At 28.4% G+C, this 21,902-nt stretch overlaps 1 long non-coding RNA gene across 1 annotated transcript; it reads right to left on the bottom strand.

The window, feature by feature from the left end:
- Positions 1-1,705: 1,705 nt before the first annotated feature.
- LOC145269410 (uncharacterized) lies at positions 1,706-19,347 on the bottom strand. Its single transcript, XR_013865037.1, has 2 exons — positions 19,026-19,347; positions 1,706-3,454 (listed from the first exon to the last, which is right to left on the bottom strand). It is a non-coding gene; the product is annotated as an uncharacterized LOC145269410 (long non-coding RNA).
- Between the last annotated feature and the right edge of the window lie 2,555 nt (positions 19,348-21,902).

Consider the following 21,902-nt stretch of genomic DNA (forward strand, 5'->3'; position numbering starts at 1 on the left):
ACCAGCTCAGAAGCTGATGTCAAGGAGAACAAAAACGCTTCTCCCAACTAGAGAGGAGTTACTCAGACCAGAATTGGCCAAAAACCTCAAAAAGTGTGTCAAACGAGACAGGAGACAAGAACAGTTTTTTAACCACAAAGTGAAACCACTTCAACCATTACACCCTGGAGATGTACTAAGGATGAAACCCCACATAAAGGGTCAGAGAGAGTGGAAGAAGGCAATTGTATGGGAGAGACTGAATGAGCGGTCATACAATGTAAAAGTGAATGGGGAGCTATATCGACGGAATAGGGTCGACTTGAAAAAAACTGCAGAAGCACCCCCACTTACATCGTTGATTCACCAGCCATGCGGAGTGCAGAGCAGAATAGTCAGGAATGAAGGTAACGGCATAGAAGAGAGAGATGACAAAGGCCAACCTGGGTATGAAGGTGAATTGAGAGAGGGAGTTAACCCGACACCACCCCCAATGATATCAAGCCCCGAACAAACAAAAGCAAGCCTATGGACAACACGGTCGGGAAGTGTAGTGAGAGATCCTGTGAAATTCAGGGACTACGCGAAATAAAGTAGGGAAGGGCAGAATAATCCCTGTTAGACAGGAGGGTAATCTGCCCAATGAATGCCTAGGTCACTTTTTATATATATATTTTATTTTAATTCCGTTCAGACGGTTTTTATTTTTTGTTTTCTCTTTTCTTTGAGAAAAGGGAAGATGTTGCATGAACAGCAACAGGTGTTACACCGTTTGGAGTAACGCCCCTTGGAGGTGACCGGTGTAAGAAGAGTATTAAATAAAGATGGTTGCCAAGTAAACACAGCAACTGGTTTTATGCTATATTTTATCCGTGGGCATCCTCACACATGAAACAGATAGGAGCTCCATCGAGCACTTGCAATGCAAATAATTTAGTCAGAGTGATATAAAGAGGTCAATACTTCCTAAGCAATATAGTTTCAATTTATGTGTAAGCATATGTGGTACTACATGTGGCAAATGTGTTAGACTATAAAACAATGTATATGGATGTGCCTTTATTGCAACATACAATGGAAATAGTTCATGAGAATATCGTTTCTTAAAGCATCAGCATATTGCATTTGTTTGAAGGTATAGGGTGACAATCTACAGGAATTCAGTTTCTCTGCAGTATGTATTCAAGTTTGCTTAAACATATTGTATATCTGTGAAAAGTAAGTTATAATACATCAATAAATATTTCATTTGCTCTATGTGTTCGCATGCAGCATATTTGATTTCTTGCAAAACAGAAGACAAATACATTATGATTTATTTAAAGTATGTATTCATTTATACTGCTATATATATTATTTATGGAAAAAAAAGACGCAAACTCTGAAGGACTATATCAGTCAAAGTGAAATACAGAGTCCAATACTTTCTCAGCATGCGGCTTATGTGAGACTGGAAAATAATATAGTATAATATATTAATTTTACCTTTGATGTAAACTGATGCAAATACTTAATAGAATATCGTTTTTGTAGCATAAATGAATCTTTTACATTTGTTGAAACATATCATAGAAAATACTTTATTAAAATATGGTTTCTTGAAGCATCACCATACTAAGTTTATTTGAAAGTATAGGTCGACATAGTCTACAGAAATCCTAGTTTGTCAAAACATACCGTACCTCTGTAAAAAAAAAGAAATATCAACAAATATATCATTCCCCTATTTGTCTGCACGAAACATATTTTATTTCTACAAAAAAATGAAGACAAAGAACTTTTGTGCGTTATTTCCAGTATGTGTTCACGTATATTGCAATATATATTGTTTATGAAAAGAAAGATGTAAACTCTGAAAGACTACAGTTTCTTTACCGTATGCTTTCGTATATGTCTCAACATATGATCTTTCCGTGAAAAGGAAGAGCCACATACATTACAAGAATATGGTTTTTCTCCAGTATGTGTTCGCATGTGTTTAAACATACTTTGTTTTGTTGTAAAAGAAAAGTCACATATGTCACAAGAATATGGTTTCTCTCCAGTATGTGTCCGCATATGTATTAACATGTGATGTTTTTGTGTAAAAGAAGAGCCACATACTTCACAAGAATATGGTTTCTCGCCAGTATGTGTTCGCATGTGTTTCAACATATATCCTTTCTGTGCAAAAGAAGAGCCACATACTTCACAAGAATATGGTTTTTCTCCAGTATGTGTTCGCATGTGTTGCAACATGTTTTGTTTTATTGTAAAAAAAGCGCAACATATTTCACAAGAATATGGTTTCTCTCCAGTATGTGTTCGCATGTGTTGAAACATATTTTTTTTATGTTTAAAAGAAGAGCCACATACTTCACAAGAATATGGTTTCTCTCCAGTATGTGTTCGCCTATGTCGCAACATACTTTGTTTTTGTGTAAAAGAAGAGCCACATACTTCACAAGAATATGGTTTCTCTCCAGTATGTATTGGCATATGTTTCAACATATTGTGTTTATTTTTAAAAGAAGAGCCACATACTTTACAAGAATAAGGCTTCTCTCCAGTATGTGTTCGCATGTGTCGCAACATACTGTTTTTCTGTGTAAAAGAAGAGCCACATACTTCACAAGAATATGGTTTCTCTCCAGTATGTGTTCGCATGTGTTCCAACAAAATGTGTTTCTGTGTAAAAGAAGAGCCGCATACTTCACAAGAATATGGTTTCTCGCCAGTATGTATTCTCATGTGTCGTAACATACTGTTTTTCTGTGTAAAGGAAGAGCTACATACTTCACAAGAATATGGTTTCTCTCCAGTATGTTTTTGCATGTGTTGAAACATATTTTTTTACGTTTAAAAGAAGAGCCACATACTTCACAAGAATATCATTTATCTTCAGTATGTATTCACATATGTTGCAACATACTTTGCTTTTGTGTAAAAGAAAAGCCACATACTTCACAGGAATATGGTTTTTCTCCAGTATCTGTTCGCATATGTAGAAACACATTTTGTTTCGTTGTAGAAAGGCCACATTTTACAAGAGTAGGTTTTTACTTCAGTGTACATTCGCATTGTTTGTTTTGTTGTAAAATAAGAGCTACATACTTCACACAAATATGGTTGATTTTCCTACAAGCATTTGTATATGTTGCAGCATATTTTGTCTGTGTTTTAAGGTTGAGCTACATTCTCCACAAGAATATGGTTTCACATATGTTGCAACGTATTTTCTCTCATTGTAAATACCTGGCTACTTTACAAACTTTTTCATAATATCGTTTTTTTTTTGTTTTTTTTTTTACATAGACGTCACCACTTATCAAGGCCGATAGGCCACTCAAGGATAAGGGTTAAAGAGTGTAGAGTAGTCAAAAGGACAATATAGTAATCGGTAGTAATGAAAGTTCGGTAAATTTGTTAACCTAAGTGGAACGGCTCATCAGCAAGAGAATGTAGATGCTCTTCTCACAAATGAATGAAGGATAACCTGAAAAATTGAAAGCAATTAACAGATAAATTTCAGAAAGATATTTTATTTTATTTTGCAAAATTAAAACAATAGAAAAATATTTTTAATGGGGCGCAATACGTTATAATAAATACATGTTTGTGTATAGTAGTTTAAAATCATATGACAATTATCAGATAATAGTTTTAATTTAATTACTTCATTTCGTTATTAAAATGTTTTTGTGTGTAAAGAAAAATTCTGTAATTAAATTTATTTACTTATTTATGGTTGAAGAAAGACAAACGCAATTAAGGTTGAAAGAAGATTTAAAAGCAGAAAAACTTTAACGCGATTAAGTTAAAAGAAATTACAGTTGAAGGAAAACTTGAAAGCAATTATGGCTGTAGAAAGATATGAAGAGACCAATATTAGAAAAAGTTTATCTTTTTTAATCAATTTTCATTCCAAATAAGGCACAGTACCACTTGAAAGTAGGGGGCTTCTATCGGGGACATAAGTTGCAGGAGCCTTATGAAGGGAAATGAGTAGTAAAATGTTTGTTCACATTACACTTGAGCTTCTGCATGTCAGTAAAGTTGGGAAAGCTGAATCCTGGAAGGGAGTTCCAAAGTCTAGCAGTTCTGCAGAAGAAACTATTGGAGTAGAAGGCTTAAAGATGCAAAGCGAATATAGTTTGAGACAGTTTCCCTTATGAAAATTACAAACAATATCAGTGGCATGGTTACAAGTTTGAATTTCACAAAAGTCTAGAGAATTATAGTGCAGATGCAAAGCAATCCTAAATTTGATGCAGTATAAGTGGTATCTGACGAATAAAGGTCTAAAAAAAGTTGAAACACATTAGCTGATTCTGAGTGCTCCTATACAAGACTACGTAAGAGAATATATTGAACTTGGCACAAGCAACCTCCTCAGATAATTACTCTTAGTTGTAAAATGTAGACATTTTAAGTTGGGGTATGAAAGGAATATTTTAATTTAGGTTCTGATAATTTTGAAAGACCTGATTGGGTTTTCCCCTAATGAACATGAATGCAATGAAAGCTCCTACAAGAGTATCTACCTAATAGACTTTGTGGCTTGGTGGGGGATGCCCTTTTCTCTTCCCTGCAACCTCCTTCCCACAGAAGAGACATAGCGAGCCTATCTTTGTTCTATCGTTATTTCCATAGCAAGTGCTCCTCTGGGCTCAATTCTCTGGTCCCCCCTCGCCAATCTTTTTCCAAAAAACACTCGACTAGCTGAAACCACCGTCAATAATTTCCCTCACTCCTTATCTGTGCCTAAATCAAAACGTAGATTCCATGAACAAAGCTTCTTTCTTAGAACTGCACGCCTGTGGAACTCTGTTCCGCTTGCCTGTTTCCCTCTCGACTTCAACCTGAATGTCTTCAAGTCCAACACAAACAAATTCATGATGAACCACCCCCTTAAGTAATGACACTCTATCAATTCTCCAATATTATTACTACACTATCCCATTGATTACTGTACACACAATACCCCTTATCCCCGAGTGGCCCTTGGGCCTTGATAAGTGGTGAACTCCATGTAAAAAAAAAACAACAATAAAACCTCTAAATCCAGAAACTCAAAATTTTTAATGAGCCAATTTCTGTATGAAGTACTCTATGGGCCCTTGTTATTCTAGAGTCTTATTTTCATGTAGAATTTTTCTAGCTACGAAATGATGGGAGCAGACAGCAAGACTTATGGTTAGGGTTAGAGGAAATGCAGTATAAGTGGTATCTGACGAATAAAGGTGACTGCCTGGGATGTTTCACCTCTATAAAACGAAAAATTACTTGCACTATGTATACTTGTTATTTGATGAAATCAAAAATTAGATCTTGCAGATGTATTTTCTTGCTATGTGAAAGTATCTTGGAAAAGTTCAAATACATTAGTTCATTCATCTTGTACCTGATTGTTTTTTTCCATAATGATGCAACGCAATAGGTGCAATAAAAACTCCTACAAGAGTATCTACCTTTAAAACAGGAGTATGTGTAATTGTATGGGCCCTTGTTATCTTGAAGTCATCTTTTAACGGGTGGTGCGTTCATGGTCTGCTAGCAGTTAAGTGAAGAAAGTAGGATATAGCTTTATTCACAATAAGTATATGTGCCATTCACAAGAGTGACAGTAGCAGATCTTTCATATGTATTGTTTTGCTTAGTAAATGTGTCTAAAAAAAGTTGAAACACATTAGCTGATTCTGAGTGCTCCTGTACAAGACCAAGTAAGAGAATATATTGAACTTGGCACAAGCAAACTCCTCAGATAATTACTCTAGGTTTTAAAATGTAGACATTTCAAGTTGGGGTATGAAAGGAATATTTTAATTTAGGTTCTGATAATTGTGAAAGACCTGATTGGGTTTTTCCCCTAATGAACAAGAGTATCTACCTAATAGACTTTGTGGCTTGGTGGGGGATGCCCTTTTCTCTTCCCTGGAACCTCTTTCCCACAGAAGAGACGTAGCAAGCCTATCTTTGTTCTATCGTTATTTGCATGGCAAGTGCTCCTCTGAGCTCCATTCTCTGGTCCCCCCTCGCCAATCTTTTAAAAAAAAACACTCAGCTAACTGAAACCACCGTCAATGAACAGTAAGAAGAGTAAATCCAGAAAATCAAAATTTTTAATGAGCCAATTATTTTCATGTAGTTTTTCTAGCTACGAAATGATGGAAGCAGACAGCATGAATGCAATGAAAGCTCCTACAATAGGATCTACCTCTAAATCCAGAAAATCAAAATTTTTAATTAGCCAATTTCTGTATGAATGACTCTATGGGCCCTTGTTGTCCTAGAGTCTTATTTTCATGTAGATTTTTCCTTGCTACGAAATGATGCATTTAAAGCATTTCACAAAATGAACTGTATGTAAAATAAAATATAAAATGTAACGCAAGTGCAAATCTCAAAATTATTAACACTTTGGTATTATTGTTGATGAGGATCCTAAACTAAATCAAACTATCTTAAAACTAAAATTATACCTGAGTAATTTATCCATTAGAAGCGTTGAGTGAAATTTTAAAATTGTATAAGATACATGTTGAATTGAACACATTTGAAGCCAAATAACTGCTACACTAATTTTTTTTTGTAAAATAAACGAGTGTTTATTTTTAAAGAAATATTTCGGGGATATACTCCTTTTTCAATCTATTTTTTTTTCTCTTATTCTACATTTATTTTACAAAAAAAAATCATGTTGCAGTTATTTGGCTTCAAATGTGTTCAATTAAACACATATCTTAATTTTAAAATTATACCTTTTTAGGCTATTATAAATGCACACAAAGAAAAACGAGGCAAAACAAAAAAAATATTTTATAATTTTTATTGAGGGATCAGTTTAGAAACATAAGTTTAATGGATAGATAGTATTTGAATCATTCTTTTTTATTATTAATAATGATCCTTAGTGCAAATATAGTTATCCAAACTAATATTCATTTCCCAAAAAAGCATGATTTTAATTTCATGATAATTTTTCTTTGTATAGAGCATTAACAGACCGCATGATGTTACCCAGTCTTAAAATACACATCAATCTTATATTTTAATGCATACAGATTTCTTATTTCTTATAAACAGAAATACCGTAGGTATTAAATTTAATGTTAAATTCCTTAAATAATATGAAGTAAAAAACGGAAAGAAACTGAGATGCGTTTTATGTTTTTTCGAAAGAATTCCTTTCTTGTAAATAAACAATACTTGAGCTAAAGAGAGTGAGTCAAGTACGACAACCATTATTTCAGCTTGACAAAATCGTTACAAAATGTTTTCAAACCTACTTATTCTTAATATAAAGAATCTGTAATGTGAACGATTCATGCATGCGTATTTGTGAAACAATTAACAAACAGATAAAATCCAATGACCCCCACATACAAATTTTTCAGTTTAAATCCCTTAGAACGCCCTTTTTCTATATGAAAACCAATGAAAAAGTTATCCACATGTCTGAATATCCTAGATAATAAATTTCAAGTCTGCAGATATAAAATTCATTAAGAATTCATTCACTAAAGAGAGTGAGTCAAGTACGATAATTAGGCCAGCTTGACACAATCGTTACAAAGTGTTTTATAACCTATTTATTCTTAACGTAAAGATACTGTCATTTTATACAGTGATGCTTGCACATTCCTGAAAGAGTTGACAAACAGGTAAAAATCTGATGCCTCTTAAGCACTAATTTTTAAATTTGACGCATTAGGAGCCCTTTTTTCAGATTGGAAACTAATGAAAGAGTGTTCCACATGTCTAAATATACCAAATTTTAAGTTTGCAGATAAAAAATTCATAAGTATATAGATTGAGAAGTGTTCTGAGACACACTTTCTCACTTTTATAAGTATATAATAAAAATACTTTTGTAGATATAATAGAATATACTTTTATAGATATAATAGAATATACTTTTATAGATATAATAGAATATACTTTTGTAGATATAATAGAATATACTTTTGTAGATATAATAGAATATACTTTTATAGATATAATAGAATATACTTTTGTAGATATAATAGAATATACTTTTGTAGATATAATAGAATATACTTTTATAGATAAAATAGAATATACTTTTATAGATATAATAGAATATACTTTTGTAGATATAATAGTATATACTTTTGTAGATATAATAGAATATACTTTTATAGATAATATAGAATATACTTTTATAGATATAATAGAATATACTTTTGTAGATATAATAGAATATACTTTTATAGATAATATAGAATATACTTTTGTAGATATAATAGAATATACTTTTGTAGATATAATAGAATATACTTTTGTAGATACAATAGAATATACTTTTGTAGATATAATAGAATATACTTTTGTAGATATAATAGAATATACTTTTATAGATAATATAGAATATACTTTTATAGATATAATAGAATATACTTTTGTAGACATAATAGAATATACATTTATAGATAATATAGAATATACTTTTGTAGATATAATAGAACATACTTTTGTAGACACTAGCATTAAAACCTGGGGTTGCCTGGGTGTTTGGAGATGTACGTTGAGCTCCCCAAAAAACACGGTCAATTTTTTAAAACTTTGACTCCTATTATGACCCTTAATATTTATTGTTTTCGGCTCAAATAAACTTATAAGCTTAGATCCATGTCCAAGGAGCCTATATCTAAAATTTCAAGTGTTCCGACCAAAAATTGTCGGAGGAGTTTGGTAGAGTTCTCAAAGGTCAAATCGTTGAACTTTGACCACTTAACAGTCAAATTCTTGGCCTAAAATAGACGACCAAGATTTTTCTAAATTTCAGTTCCCTGTATATCAATTTTCGAGTCTGTAGACTAAAAATTGACAGAGTTATTGCACAGGGAAATGTATCCACACACACGCAAACGTGCACTTTTATAGATATATAGAATGATAATAAAATATACTTTTATAGATATAATAGTATATACTTTTATAGATAGATAATAGAATATACTTTCATAGATAATATAAAATATACTTTTATTGTTATAATAGAATATACTTTCATAGATATAATAGAATATACTTTTATAGTTATAATAAAATATACTTTTATAGATATAATAGAATATACTTTTATAGATAATATAGAATATACTTTTGTAGATAATATAGATTATACTTTCATAGATAATATAGAATATACTTTTATAGATATAATAGAATATACTTTTATAGATATAATAGAATATATTTTGTAGATATAATAGAATATACTTTTATAGATAAAATAAAATATACTTTTATAGATATAATAGAATATACTTTTGTAGATATAATAGAATATACTTTTATAGATATAATAGAATATACTTTTATAGATATAATAGAATATACTTTTATAGATATAATAGAATATACTTTTGTAAATATAATAGAATATACTTTTATAGATATAATAGAATATACTTTTGTAGATATAATAGAATATACTTTTGTAGATATAATAAAATATACTTTTATAGATATAATAGAATATACTTTTGTAGATATAATAGAATATACTTTTGTAGATATAATAGAATATACGTTTACAGATACAATAGAATATACTTTTATAGATATAATAGAATATACTTTTATAGATATAATAGAATATACTTTTATAGATATAATAGAATATACTTTTGTAGATATAATAGAATATACTTTTATAGATATAATAGAATATACTTCTATATATATAATAGAATATACTTTTTTAGATATAATAGAATATACTTTTATAGATATAATAGAATATACTTTTATAGATATAATAGAATATACTTTTGTAGTTATAATAGAATATACTTTTATGGATATAATATAATATACTTTTGTAGATATAATAGAATATACTTTTGTAGATATAAAAGAATACACTTTTGTAGATATAATAGAATATACTTTTGTAGATATAATAGAATATACTTTTATAGATATATTAGAATATACTTTTATAGACATAATAGAATATACTTTTATAGATATAATAGAATATACTTTTGTAGATATAATAGAATATACTTCTATAGATATAATAGAATATACTTTTATAGATATAATAGAATATACTTTTATAGATATAATATAATATACTTTTGTAGATATAATAGAATATACTTTTATAGATATAATAGAATATACTTTTGTAGTTATAACAGAATATACTTTTATAGATATAATAGAATATACTTTTGTAGATATAATAGAATATACTTTTATAGATATAATAGAATATACTTTTGTAGATATAATAGAATATACTTTTGTAGATATAATAGAATATACTTTTATAGATATAATAGAATATACTTTTGTAGATATTATAGAATATACTTTTGTAGATATAATAGAATATACTTTTATAGATATAATAGAATATACCTTTGTAGATATAATAGAATATACTTTTGTAGATATAATAGAATATACTTAGTTTCGGCTACAATAAACTTATTAAGTTAGATCCATGTCCAGGGGGCCTATGTCTAAAATTTCAAGTGTTCCGACCGAAAATTGTCGGAGGAGTTTGGTAGAGTTCTCAAATGTCAAATCGTTGAACTTTGACCACTTAACAGTCAAATGTTTGGGCTAAAATGGACGACAAAAGTTTTTCCAAATTTCAGTACCCTGTATATCACATTTCGAGTCTGTAGACTAAAAATTAACATAGATATTGCACAGGGAAATGTACACACACACACAAACGTGTACTTTTATAGATATATAGATAGATAATAGAATATACTTTTATAGATATAATAGTTATATACTTTTATAGATGGATAAAAGAATATACTTTTATAGATGGATAAAAGAATATACTTTTATAGATATAATCGTATATACTTTTATAGATAGATAATAGAATATGCTTTTATAGATAGATACTAGAATATACTTTTATAGATAATAGAATATACTTTTATAGATAATAGAGATTATACTTTTATAGATATAATAGAATATACTTTTATAGATATAATAGAATATACTTTTATAGATATAATAGAATATACTTTTGTAGATGTAATAGAATATACTTTTATATTTATAATAGAATATACTTTTATAGTTATAATAGAATATACTTTTATAGATATAATAGAACATACTTTTATAGATACAATAGAACATACTTTTATACATATAATAGAATATACTTTTATATATGTAATAGAATATACATTTATTGTTATAATAGAACATACTTTTAGACATATTATAGAATATACTTTTATAGATATAATAGAATATACTTTTATAGATAATATAGAATATACTTTTGTAGATAATATAGATTATACTTTCATAGATAATATAGAATATACTTTTGTAGATATAATAGAATATACTTTTATAAATATAATAGAATATACTTTTGTAGATATAATAGAATATACTTTTAAAGATATAATAAAATATACTTTTATAGATACAATAGAATATACTTTTGTAGATATAATAGAATATACTTTTATAGATATAATAGAATTTACTTTTGTAGATATAATAGAATATACTTTTATAGATATAATAGAATATACTTTTATAGATATAATAGAATATACTTTTATAGATATAATAGAATATACTTTTATAGATATAATAGAATATACTTTTGTAGATATAATAGAATATAGCTTTGTAGATATAATAGAATATACTTTTATAGATATAATAGAATATACTTTTATAGATATAATAGAATATACTTTTATAGACATAATAGAATATACTTTTATAGATATAATAGAATATACTTTTGTAGATATAATAGAATATACTTCTATAGATATAATCGAATATACTTATAGAGTTTGGTAGAGTTCTCAAAGGTCAAATCGTTGAACTTTGACCACTTAACAGTCAAATTTTTGGCCTAAAATGGACGACAAAGATTTTTCCAGATTTCAGTACCCTGTATATCACATTTCGAGTCTGTAGACTAAAAATTGACAGAGTTATTTCACAGGGAAATGTACACACACACAAAAAAAACGTGTACTTTTATAGATATATATATAGATAATAGAATATTTTTATAGATATAATAGTATATACTTTTATAGATGGATAAAAGAATATACTTTTATAGATGGATAAAAGAATATACTTTTATAGATATAATAGTATATACTTATATAGATAGATAATAGAATATACTTTTATAGATAGATAATAGAATATACTTTTATAGATAGATACTAGAATATACTTTTATAGATAATAGAATATACTTTTATGGATAATATAGATTATACTTTTATAGATATAATAGAATATACTTTTATAGATATAATAGAATATACTTTTATAGATATAATAGAATATACTTTTATAGATAGAATATATTTTATTGTTATAATAGAATATACTTTTATAGATATAATAGAATATACTTTATAGTCATAATAGAATATACTTTTATTGATATAATAGAATATACTTTTGTAGATATAATAGAATATACTTTTATAGATATAATAGAATATACTTTTATAGTTATTATAGAATATACATTTATAGATATAATATAATATACTTTTATAGTTATTATATAGTTATAATATAATATACTTTTATAGTTATTATAGAATATACATTTATAGATATAATAGAATATACTTTTATAGATAAATTAGAATATACTTTTATAGATATTATAGAATATACGTTTATAGATATTATGGAGTATACATTTATAGATATGATAGAATATACTTTTATAGCTATAATAGAATATACTTTTATAGTTATAATAGAATCTACTTTTATAGAAATTATAGAATATACTTTTATAGCTATTATAAAATATACTTTTATACTTATAATAGAATATACTTTTATAGTTATTATGGAATATACTTTTATAGATAATATAGAATATACTTTCATAGATATAATAGAATATACTTTTATAGATAATATAGAATATACTTTTATAGATAATATAGAATATACTTTTATAGTTATAATAGAATATACTTTTATAGTTATAATAGAATATACTTTTATAGATATTATAGAATATACTTTTATAGATATAATAGAATATACTTTTATAGATATAATATAATCTACTTTTATAGATATTATAGAATATACTTTCATAGATAATATAAAATATACTTTTATAGATATAGTAGAGAATACTTTTATAGATATAATAGAATATACTTTTATAGATATAATAGAATATACTTTTATAGATATAATAGAATATACTTTCATAGAAATAATAGAATATACTTTTATAGATATAATAGAATATACTTTCTAGATAATAGAGAATTTACTTTCATAGATATAATAGATTATACTTTTATAGATATAATAGAATATACTTTTATAGATAATATAGAATATGCTTTTATAGATAATATAGAATATACTTGTATAGATATAATCGAATATACTTTTATAGATATGATAGAATATACTTTTATAGATACGATAGAATATACTTTTATAGATAATATAGAATATACTTTTATAGATATAATAGAATATACTTTTATAGATAATATAGAATATACTTTTTTAGATAATATAGAATATACTTTTATAGATATAATGGAATATACTTTTATAGATACATTAGAATATACTTTTATAGATATGATAGAATATACTTTTATAGATAATATCGAATATACTTTTATAGATAATATAGAATATACTTTTTTAGATATAATAGAACATACTTTTATAGATAATGTAGAATATACTTTTATAGATATAATAGAATATACTTTTAGAGCTTTTTTAGAATATACTTTTATAGATATTATAGAATATACTTTTATTGATAATATAGAATATACTTTTATAGATAATATAGAATATACTTTTATAGCTATTATAGAATATACTTCTATAGATATTATAGAATATACTTTTATAGATATTATAGAATATACTTTTATAGATATTATAGTATATACTTCTATAGACATTATAGGATATACTTTTATAGCTATTATAGAATATACCTTTATAGATATTATAGAATATACTTTTATAGATATTATAGAATATACTTTTATAGATATTATAGAATATACTTCTATAAATAATATAGAATATACTTCTATTGATAATATAGAATATACTTGTATAGATATTATAGAATATACTGTTATAGTTAGAATATACTTTTATCGATATTATATAGAATATATTTTTATAGATATTATAGGATATACTTTTCTAGATATAATAGAATACACTTTTATAGATATAATAGAATATACTTTTATGGCTATTATAGAATATACATTTATAGATATTATAGAATATAAGTTTATAGATATAATAGAATAGACTAGCAGGTCGCCCATTATTGCTCAATCATAAAATACACATAAACATTGTATTTTAATTAATGCTCAATTCTAAGTTATTATAAACAGAAATGCCATAACATAAAATTCTCCTAAAAGGATGAAGTATCAAAAACAGAAAGAAACTGAAAAGCATGCATACAAGTAGTATATTTTTTTCTAAACTTCTTGTGAGTAAAAAACTCTTGCTGAAATCGAAACCAAAACGTAAACACAAATAGTCCAGTACAAAAACCATTCAGCCAGGTTTACATGTTTTTGAAAAAGTGTTTTCAAACCTACTTATTCTTAACATAAGTAATCTGTGATATGAATGATTCATGCATGCACATTCATTACACATTTGAAAAACAGATAAAAATCCAATGACCTCCTACATATCTATTCTTCAATTTTAATCCCTTAGCCGTCCATTTTTCTTAAATGAAACTGACGAAAATTTTTTCCATGTCTAAATACCATATATACCAAATTTCATGCCTTTAAATCAAAAACTCACCTTCATCAAGAACTTTTTTACATTGGACTTGAAGACTACCATATTCTAATCAGCTTGAAAGCAGGTAAAAGGAAGTTCTGCAAACATGCAGTTCTCAGAAAGAAGCTTTGTTAATGGAATCTACGTTTAGGTTCAGGCACAGATAAAGAGTGAGGGAAATTATTGATAGTGTTTTCAGCTAGATGAGTGTTCTTCGTGAAAGTTTGGAAAGGGGGGACCATAGATTCGAGCTCGCCACATCTCTTCTGTGGGAATGAGGTTGCATGAAAAAAAAAGGGGCATCCCCTACTAGGCTATGAAGTATGCTTTGAACTCTGTCAAGGCAGGTTAAGATGCTTCTAGCAGCTCCTGCAGAGGTGTGGCAGCAGTACTCCATTCTAGGACATACTTGGCTCTTATACAGCTAGAGAATTCCATCCGTAGTGATATATCTACTGGAGCAGTAGAATGGTCCCACCATTTTTCCAGCGACATTGGCAACAGATTTGATGTATGGGTTCCATTACAGATCAGGAGTAAAGGTTAGATCCAAGACCTTGTCAAAACATGGAGCCATTCCTTCCAATTGATGCGAGATGGGGGTCAGAGGATTGATGATATAAAGATAGAAGCTTGGTTTGGGGTGCATTAAAATCAACCAGCCACCACTTTCCCCATTGCACCACATGCTCAAGATCTGAGGAATGAGAATCAGAGAGAACTTGGTCATTGAAGTGTTGCCATAAATGGCAATGTCATCAGCCTGATCTTAAAATGTAATTTGGTAGATCATTAATGTAGATCAAGAAGAGAGTTGCGCCTAGGGGCTCCACCAATAATGCTGTCAGCTTTTGATTTATACCCCTCAACCACTACTTTTATGAACCTATCAGAGAGAAATGATTTTATAATTTAGAAGACATTTCCAGCTATACCGTAGCTGGAGATCTTATGGAGTAAACCTTATGCAATACTGTATCAGAGGCCTTTGATATCTCCCGAGCAATTGCCCTAGACAGATTCGCTAATCCTATGAGATATAACTCATTAGCATATTTGCTGTAGATCTAGCAGAATGTAAACCATATTGCATATCAATGATGAGGTTATTTTTTTCTGAGGTGTTTAACTACTTCTTGACGTAACAAAGATTCCAGCAACTTTCTCATAATGCACAGGAGATTCTTTAGTCTGTATTAAGAGGAAGATAACTGATCACCTTTTTTTTTTAAATATGGGCATACCAGTTAGTGTTGTATGGTCAGGGGGATTTTATATAAAATGTGACATATGTTATATGTCGGAGCTAATAATTTGTTAATGATATTTTCTCATAACATCTGTATTAAAACGTATTAATCGTATGTATATTTGTTTAGCCAGGAGGATATGATATTGACGTATGAACTGAGTCATGTTGTATCAGAGAGTTATCACATGTGTATATATTACAGTTCATATATAAGAAAAATAATATATGTGTCATAACTTCTTTCCTCGTGAGTTCTTCTATCTTCCTGCTGAGCTCCATGACGAACCATGAAATGACCAGCACCATCCAATTGAGACATCTGTTCTTTCTTCACTTGTGAAACCACAAGAACAACACTTTATATTTTCATAATATAAATTTATTTCAGTTGTCTGAAATGGCTTCACAGGGTCTGCATTTCGTCTACATGGTTATTCTTCCAGCCCGCTTCCTGGCTGATTGTCCATCCCCCTGACTAGACTCCAACTCTGCCATCTCTTCACTCTCATGATCAAACTCTAACTCCCAACTCTAAACTACCTGACCTTTGACCTCAGTTCCGTTATGTCATCATTCAAAACCACACGTATCTCTTACGTGTGACCTTTCCACATCTGCCTGCCCAAGATTATTTTGTTTATATTTAACCTAGTTAATTTATATAAACATCAGCTAAAATCCATTGCTACACTTTATTCTATAAACAATACATAACTCCCAATATAAACTATTTTAAGAATATTATTGAATAGATAGATAAATAGATAGATCGACAGATAGCTCACTAAAACTAATTAACTTTTAACAATGTTAATAACCCAACATCAGGTTTTCCAGGGTTTGGGAAGCAATTCTCCTTAAGACAACATTTAAAGAGTTTTGTAAATATGGGAACTAATTCTGGTTGAAGCTTTTTCAGCACTATAATCCAAATGCCATCAGGATCAGTTGCTTTACTTTAATCAAGGTTTTTGATTAGCTTGGTAGAGTGTTTTCAGGCACAGGAGGAAAGACAGAGGGTTGGCTGCACTGATCGCATGGGGTAGAATTAGCTGAATAGTTCTTAGCAAAGAGATTGCCTTTGTCTGATGCTGATGAGATAACTTCAGGCTCATTGAAGATGGTGAAGCCCATGCTTCTATTCAGGACCCTATTTGTAATGTGAGAACTAAGCCACTGGTCAGCTTCTTTGCACTTGATGGACTGAGCATACTACTTTAGTACTCTTTTACAGATACTGCTGGCAGTCCTTAAGGTGGCTTTAATCTCAGTAGATCTTTTATGTTGGAAGCAATGAAAAAAGTGACTTCTGTGTGCAATGGCAGCAGCACGTTCTGAAGAGAACCACTGCTGGCTGTTAGGTTTTTGCTGGAATTTTTTAGAGGGTATAAAGTAGTCTATACCTACAATTAATCTTTTTAGACATGTAATGCAGAGTTATATCTGATATAAATGTACAGAAGCTATTCCAGTCAGCCATAGAGTATCGATATACTGTACGATAAAGAGGTACATCTGAGGATTTATTATGTTTTGTTTTCATCTTAACTGAGGCAACCGAGTCGTTGGAAGATCCCCGTGGAGACAGAATGGAGGATGAACATAGCTCAGCACAAGTTGTGAGAAAAAATCTAGGAGACTGTCAGTGTTGGCCACATGGGTGGTTCTTGAACAACCTGAGTTATGTCATAAGCAATTGAGAAATTTTAACAGAACCTCCCTTATCATCTGTCTTGTTTGAGTGGAATAACAATTTAACACTGTGTACATTGAAGTTTCTACAGACTTGAATGTTAGCCGATAGATGAGCAAATAGGATGTTGTCAATATTTTCAGATATGCTCTTCAAGATAGTAACTCCACTATTGCGGGTGCGACAGCAGACAAATATGAAAATAGTGGTTTGAGAAAGTGCAACCCAAAATCACATATAGGGCAATTTAGAGTCTTCTGAAAAGCCATCTCGGGTTAGGGTTAGAGTAAATGGGTCACCCATTTTTTCATTTTTTTCTAAACACGGAAGTGTCTTCAGAAGAAATGGTCCCATGTTGACAAAGCAATGTATTGGGAGGCGTATGATATGAAAATTGACAATGAGATGGAAAATTATGAAACATTTATCCAGCATGTTAGTGAAATTTATAATACTTCAAAGATTAAAAAAAAAAAGTTTTGAAAAAAAAAGCAATAAAACCTCACCTTTCATAAAAACAGATAAATTATGGTAAAGAAACACCCACAAATTCACCTTTCATAAAAACAAATAAATTATTTAAAAATAAAAAACACCCACAAACTCACTTTTCAGTACCAAAAACTAAATAAGTTTAAAAAAAACTCCTGAAAACTTTATTTTCATAAAAAAACAATGTTCATTCTAATTTTTTTTCTATTTTTTTCTTTGAGAAACAAAAATATTTGTGACTTACAAATGCGATAGGCTCACGTTATTTTTTACTTTCTATGGTATTGATATACCCGCGTTTTTATTGGTTACAAAATGGGTAACTGATTTACCAGAACGTTGTAACTAAAAAGTGAGCAGCCCCTTTCAAATGTCGAAATAATGATTTTTTTTTCATAATCTTGTTAATTAGTGTCCAATCAATAATAATCCAGTGAAAAAAAATTAAAAAAAACAAAAAAAAAAAAACTATCAGAATAGAAATTACGCATAGTTGTACAACTTCGCCGATTCTTAATTCTTGAGAATACTGGAGAATCAATATATTACAAATTTTTACAATTATTTGAAATAGGGGGTCGAAATTTCCGTTTTTATTAAGTATGACTATTAATCAATTGAATTCGCCTAAAATCTTCAACTAGATTAAATTTATTTTTAATGACATTAAAGTTAATCTTATCTAATTTCAATTACCGACATAAAATTGCTTGCCGCCTCCTCGATGTGATTTTTTTTGAAAATTAATAAAAACATATTTCACAAAAAATGGAAATAATCAAAGTTACTTACATTTATTGAATCCTCTTTCGCTTCACTTGTTTGATGGAAACATTCGTTGATGTTTTAAGGGTGACGTGTGTGTTTTTGTTTTTAAGTGAATCTCGTCAAGGTCGCATTCCGTCATCATCAAAACTAAGGTTTCTTCCCCTCCTCTCTCTTACAAGTTTGTAATTTTTATTTATTATAAACACAATTTCTACATTTTATTTTTACTTATTATTCTATCGATCAATTATTATTTATTATTATCGTTGTTAAACTTAAGTCTATAAGTCTAGCCTGGTGACCTCATATATTACAAGCCGAGCAGGACAACAACGCCTTTGTTCTCAGATTGGAGTAATCAGCGCATGCGTCATCAACTAAACAAGTCTTTGTTTTGTGTTAACTCGCCTCTAGGTGTATCAGAATTTTTGTAGGAATTTTTGACACCCCTTACACGAAACTGCAAATAAAAAGGAATAGAAATATTCTTTAAAAAAATAGTAATGAAATTAATTGAATGTTACGAGTTCAGTATTTTTCAATTTTTAAACTTTAAAAATCTGTCAAAATTTTTCTATTGATTCTATTTTTACGATATTTTCAGGGTCAATGTGAAATTTTATGTTCTTTCCAATAAACCGAATATAATATTTTAGACAAACGTTTTTTTTTTTTAATTCACGCCCCCATTCTCAAATGTCTATTAAAAAGTAAATAATTAATTTATGTACCAAAGTTTTATATATTACAAATTGAAGATAAAAGATCAATAAATAATATATTCAAATTTAAAAACAAAAAAAGTAGTGTTTTTTAGAAATTTACCTGTAAAGTCCGAAGTTTAAAACCTTTTTTAAAAAAACACCCACGTTGTTTGTTTTTGTGTGTTTTTTTTAATAAAACCTTGGTCCTTGCTCCTTTAATTGAAAAAAAAAATTAGGGCTTGAATGACATTTTTCGAGGAGATATAAGCTCTGAAAGATAGCGGATGGAATTATTCAATAGTTTTCACGAAATTTCTGACTCTGCTAGCTTCTCTCTCTCTATCTATCTATCTATCTATATATATATATATATATATATATATATATATATATATATATATATATATATAAAATATATATATATCCGTCCTCATTTCCTTCTCTCACGCACTCTCTCATTCCCGAATCATTTAATTTTCTGCAATATACAACGAAAGTATATTGTAAGTAAATGCCGGATAAGTACATTTATATCAATATATATATATATATATATATATATATATATATATATATATATATATATATATATATATATATATATATATATATATAGAGAGAGAGAGAGAGAGAGAGAGAGAGAGAGAGAGATAAGAATATAGAAATATATATATATATATATATATATATATATATAGATAAGAATATAGAAATATATATATATATATATATATATAGAGAGAGAGAGAGATAGATAAGAATATAGAAATATATATATATATATATATATATATAGAGAGAGAGAGAGATAAGAATATAGACATATATATATATATATTATATATATATATATATATATATATATATATATATATATATATATATATATATATATATAGATGGATAGATAAGTATGCCGGATACGTACATTTATATAAATATAAACATAATTTTTTTTTAATCCATTCTAAAATTAATAAATAATTATTTTTATTTGTTATTTAAAGTGTTGTTTTTATTTATTGTTACATATTCTTTATTAAAAGTGAAAGTGTACCCATTTTTAATGTCATTTTTAAATATGAGCGTGGGTAAAAAACGATATGTAGTTTGTATAGTAGAGGACTAGGATATATATATATATATATATATATATATATATATATATATATATATATATCCTAATCCCGGTAAAAAGAAAATAATTAAACGAATGGAAAGAAGGAAAAAAAAACTCAATTGCTGGATAAAATAAACGTGTCGTTTATTTCCAGTTGAAAAAATGAATATATTAGGCATAACACGTGTTCACTAAAGCTGTGTGCCATGTTAGCAGTCAGCTACGCGAAGGTATTCTCAGGCACAAGTTGTATATATAGAGAGAGAAAGAGTGAGAATGTCAATCCAGTTCATGGAGAAAGAAAACGTATAAGGTGTACGTACTGCCTGTTAACTCTTGTCCCACGCATAGTAGCGGGTGGCGTGAGGCGCGTGCGCTGAAAGGGCAGGCTGTTGGTTCATCGACCGTTCAGCTGGTCCGAAAAGAAAGCAGCTGCTTATTGCTCTTGCTTTTATAGTTGTTTCCGGTGGTCTTTTGCGCATGTGTGGATTTCCTGGGAAGTGACGGTGCCCATGTGTGCGTACATGTGCGCGTATATGTGAGTACATGTGTACGGTAGCGTGTGTGTGTATACACGTGAATGTGAGTGTATGTCCGCGAACATGAATATATGTATGTGTGCGGACGTGCGCGCGTATATTTTTGTGCGCGTATGTATATGACAAGTAATATAGCTTGAGATGTGAATGCGTGTTTTTGTGTGAGACTAGAAAAGGCTCGCACAGTATGAAACGATTTATGCGGAATCTGAAAATCAAATTGAACAAGGAAAACAGTCATTACAATAAAGTATTTCAGCGGCGTAAGTTATTTCACGGGCAAAAATTTATTAAAAAATATTTATTTTTATATAAAACACATTATTAGATTATTAATGTGTTTTATAAAAATATTTATTTTTATATAAAACATTATTAGATTATTAATGTGTTTTATAAAAAAAATATTTATTTTTATATAAAACACATTAATAAACCCTAGGGCTGAAATAAAACACGAAAAAATTTTATTTTTATTTTTTCAACATTTTTTATTTTTAGACTAAATTTTTTTATTAGACTAAATTTTTTATTAGAC

This window comes from Euprymna scolopes, chromosome 45 (genome assembly GCF_053919585.1).
Source record: "Euprymna scolopes isolate OS-2025 chromosome 45, ASM5391958v1, whole genome shotgun sequence".
Taxonomy (NCBI): domain Eukaryota; kingdom Metazoa; phylum Mollusca; class Cephalopoda; order Sepiida; family Sepiolidae; genus Euprymna; species Euprymna scolopes.